The sequence below is a fragment of the Narcine bancroftii genome, chromosome 1 (genome assembly GCF_036971445.1).
Source record: "Narcine bancroftii isolate sNarBan1 chromosome 1, sNarBan1.hap1, whole genome shotgun sequence".
In the NCBI taxonomy this organism is placed as follows: domain Eukaryota; kingdom Metazoa; phylum Chordata; class Chondrichthyes; order Torpediniformes; family Narcinidae; genus Narcine; species Narcine bancroftii.
In genome coordinates this window covers 206,232,886-206,237,872 of record NC_091469.1, presented here as the reverse complement: position 1 = coordinate 206,237,872, position 4,987 = coordinate 206,232,886, and positions in this window count along the sequence as shown.

Here is a 4,987-nt window from a genome sequence, read left to right as displayed (position 1 = left end):
TTCTCTGTAACTTTTTCTTGCAACTCGCCTCTGATGAGTAGGGTGTAATTTTGATGATATTCCACCACCTCATAATAAAAACCAACGTATCATCTTCACCTGTATGTTGGCCTTCAGTAACTTGTGCACAAACACATCTTAGTCCCATTGAATATTAACACCACCCAAGCTCTTTAATATAGTCTGCCTTTCATTAATGTGCTGTGCTGCAGGAGGTGCAACACTTGCGTGCACACCTCCTCCCTCTCCATGGACCGGGGCCCCAAAAACACTGTTCAAGCCTTCTGGTTTGTTCTTCCAAAATGCATCGCCTCTCACTTAATCAGATTGAACTCCATCTGGGACTTTTCTGCTCAACTCTGCATCCCGTCTATATCCACTTGTAGCCTTTAACAAACTTCAGCTCCATCCACAACTCTTCCAACCTTTGTGTCATCCACAAACTTTCTGACCCATCCTTTTGTTGCTTCAGGTCATTCATAAAAATTTACAAAGAGCAGGGGTCTTAGAACAGATCCTTGTGGCACTCCACTGGTCATTGACCTCCAGACAATACTTTGCTTCCATTACTATTCTGGTTTCTTCCCGCAAGCCAATTTTTTTATCCACACAGCCACGGTTCAACTGATCCTATGCCTCATGACTTTTTGGATGAGTCTCTCAAGGGGGATCTTGTCAAATGCATTGGTAAAATCCATGTAGACCACATATACTTCTCTACCCTCAATTACTTTTCCCTCCTCACAAAACTCAATTAGGCTTGAAGCATGACCTTCCCTTCACAAAGCTGTGCTGACTATCCTTGAGTTGACTGTACTTCTCCAAATGCTCATAGATCCTATTCTTAAGAATCCTCTCCCAATATTTTGCACACCACTGACATAAAACTCGCCAATTTATAATTCCCAAGATTTATTTTAAACAAACAAGGGGACTACATTTGCCATTCTCCAATCCTCTGGCACCTTCCCTACAGCTGAAGAGGATTCAAAGATCATAGCTACTGCCCCAGCTACCTTTCTCACTTCCCACAGCAATCTGGGGTATACGTCTGGCCCTGGGGATCCAACACTTTCTTTTCCTTAATCTCCATTTTGCCCAGCACATAGGCCAGTTCTATTTTGACCTTGCTGTGATCGAGGTCCTTTTCTTTTGTGTATACTGAAGCAAAGTAAGCTTAATGCTTATGTTTTGTCCAATTGGGCGTTTTGAGATGTGGATGTTGTGTGAACACCATATATCCTTAGCAAAACTATGGGATCTTGTAGTGTACCTGTAAACTTTATTTGTGATCAGTGTGGGGACCGACACAGGGCTGTGGGGAGGGAGTGAGGCAGTTGGATGAGTTTGGAGATACAATTTACTATAGCTTGCGATCACTTTTTCTAAATTGCTGCAGACTTGCTCGCGGTAACTGAATAATTATGGGACCACGGTTGGATGTTGCACAAACAAACGTTTAGTGACACATACCTGTATTCATTTAGGAGCTCCCCAACCATGTCCACGTCCAGGCACATGTTGCCTCCTTTATCCTTTAGCAGCTCCACCTTCATTCTCATCATCCTTTGGTTTTCCACATACAAATAGAATGCCTTAGGGTTTTAAACATTTTTTTAAATTTAATATAAAACCACAATATTTCCAACTTAACCCAAATACATGTGGTGTAAAAAAAGAAAAAGACATACAAAAGAAAGAAAAAACCTCCAATAAATTCCCCTGCCCCCTCCCCAACCCCCTACAAACTTTTTTTAAAAAAACAAGAAAACCACAATAGGAGTACTTAATTTTCCAATACTAATATATATATATACTCATAAAGACCTAAGAGAAAGGGAATGTTTGAGATTCATTTAAATTTTAATACCAACAGTTTGTAAATATGGGCTCTATAATTTCACAAAATTTGTGATACGGATTCTCCTTAATCCTACATGCCAAGGCCTCATGCCCCCTTTAAGCTCTTCTAATTTCTAAGTTCCTTCCTGTCTACCATATATTTATCATGAGCCCTTCATGTTTTCTATGTCTAACATGCTTCCTTTGACTAGTTGCCTCACCTATTTTGTCAGATGCAGTTCCCTTTTCCTTGTCCCAGTAGGCCCTTTCATACAGTTAAAAAGCGTGAGTATAGAGGAAGAGATTCTCTGCCCTTGGGTCAGGGGATTTACCATGAATGCGCCCTGGCAGATTCCAAGGCGCCGACTGCAATCCCTCTTGGGAAGGGTCAGTGGTAGACCACTGCGCTCTGCCACCCAGCATGAAGGTACGGCCTCTGCAAGCGGCTGGCTCGGGGCAGGCTGATGACATCGCTATGATACTGTCAGTCCACAACTCCTCTCCCCTCTCTTTCCTTCTATGACCCTGTTAGGGCAGAGGGTGGGCTGTGACAGCTCTGCCAGCCGTTCCTGCCTTCGGGGCTGCTTGTCAGTGCAAGCAATTCAATGCAACTGAGCAATGGCTATCTTCCCTACCAATAATTCCCCCAAACAGATGGATCTGTTCTGGGAAACAGCAGATCCAGCTGTGTGGGGGGGGGGATTATCAGTAGAGAAGACAGCCATTGCTCTGCCACATATTTAAAATTGGAGGTGCCATGGCAACAGTCACCATGCCTACAGTGGCTTTGGGTGATGCACTTGAGGCTCCACTCTGCATAAAAGCAGCTCTGGAGCTGCCTATTAGGGCTGCTCCAGGAACAGGTAAGTTTAAAATATATGTCTCTGCAGCTGGCCTCAAAAACACGGTCCCTAAACTTCTTTCACATTACCTCTGTGCTTTCACCCTTAAAAATCTTATTTCCAATTTACTCTCACTAGTTGCTGCTTCATCCCTTCATAATTAGCCCTTCCCAATTAAGCACTTTTGTGGCGTTGGCTACACTGCTCCTGCAATAACACACACAACCAGACGGGTTGAGCTCAGTCAGCAGATTAGTTTATAGCAGGTTGCTGGGCTGCACTTGTACTCCCAGCCCGGACCTGACTGAAAACCACGCTGGAGGGCACTGACGTCACCCGGGTGTCACGTGGTCACCAAGCGCAGATTTCTGAGCCCCGAGCTGGAAGGAAGGGAAACTCCAAACTGCGCCATTTTGGCCGGCTGCTCTGCTGTGTGGCCTACAAGCAGAGCCGGTTCACCTGCCTTGTGGTGAGCCACCACACAGCCTCCCCACCCACCCCCCCCCCCAGAACAGGTACCAATGTCCTTTGCCGGGCAGCCTCGCTTCTTGGGCTGGGCAACGACCACGGGCTCGGTAGGATCAAGATGCGCTGGCTTCAGCCTTTCCATGGTAAACAGCTCATGCCTGCTGCCCAAGTCCAGCATGAACATCGAGCCGGAACTCTGTATAACCCTGTACGGCCCCTCGTACGGTCGCTGCAGAGATGCCGCGGTTGGGCCTTGCTGAATGAAAATTATATGGAAAGCAGCTTGCTAGGAACGGTGGGGGTTCGAAGGAGTCTAAGCATGCCCTGAGGCGAGGAAGTAGTTTGTGCGGTGACTGCTGGGGATTGTGAGGTGCATTGACGAACTCACCAGGTATTGCCAGCAGTGCACTGTAGACCAGTTCAGTTGATGACTCCTGCAGATCTTCCTTGGGAGTGGAGCGGATGCCCAGGAGCACCCAAGGCAGTTCGTCCGTCCAGTTGGGATCGGTGAGGCGGGCATGAGTGCCAAATAAAGGTGGCGGTGCAAATGTTTCACCAGTCCATTGGCCTGTGGGTGGTAGGCCATGGTGCAAGGTAACTTTGATCCCCAACCTATTGCCGAGTTGTGGCCAGAACGCAGATGTGAACTGGGCACCCTGATTGCTGGTGAGGTGAGCCGGGATGCCGAACCGGGCAACCCAAACATGCAACAGTGCTCAGGGGCAGGGATCGGTGGAGACGTCTGGTATCGGGATCGTCTTGGGCCAGTGAGTGGTGCAGTCCACCACCGTAAACAGATATTGGTTGCCCCAGGAAATAGGTAAGGTTCCGACGATGTCCACGTAAATGTGGCTGAAATGTTTCCAGACATGCTCAAACTCCTGTACGGGGGCCCTGGTGTGCCTGTGCACCTTGGACTTCTGGCATTGGGTGCATGTTCTGGCCCAGCCCACGATCTGCTTCCACAGCCCATACAAACCATTCGGCCACCATCCAGACCCTGGACCTGATGGACGGATATGAAAGGTCGTGGATGTGATGGAAGACCTGCCTGCGCCACTGTTGCGAACCACTGGCCGCAGGGTGCCCAAGGAGATATCGCACAGGACGGTGCCTTCGCCGCTCAAAGTCAGGAGGTCTCGGAACCGCAGGCCCATGATGGCGGTCTTGAAGGCCCTCGTCTCCTCATCAGCTTCCTGGTCCTGGGCAAGCTGGCCAAAGTCGAGGCCGGTCACGAGAGTGCATCGGCAACCACATTGTCCTTCCCCGCCTTGTGCTGAATGCCGGTGGTAAACTCCGACACTAAGGAGAGGTGACGCTGCTGGCGGGCCAACCAGGGATCCTTTGCCATTGCGAGCACCTGGGTGAGGGGTTTGTGGTCGGTGAAGATGGTTAAAGTTCTCCCCTCCAAAAAATAGCAGAAATGCCACACTGCCAGGTACATGCCCAGTAACTCATGGTTGAAGGCACTATACTTGCGTTCCAGAGGGCGAAGCAGGCGGCTGAAGAATGCCAGCAGTTTCCAATGTTCATTCACCTGCTGCTCCAGGATGGCACCGACGGCTGTGGCAGAGGCATCGACAGAGAGTGCCATATGCAGGTCAGTGTGCGGGTGGACAAGCATGGCGGCCTTCGCCAGAGGTGGCCTCAAATGCAGTGCAGGCTTCTGGGTTCCAAGCGAGCATCTTGTACTTGGCAGCGATGAGAGCGAACAGCAGCTGCATGATGCGCGCAGCTCCCAGGATGAAGTGGTTGTAAAAGTTGACCACATCCGCGAACTCCTGCAGCCCCTTGAGTCTGTCCAGGCGTGGGAACTCTCTGATAGAAGCAACCTT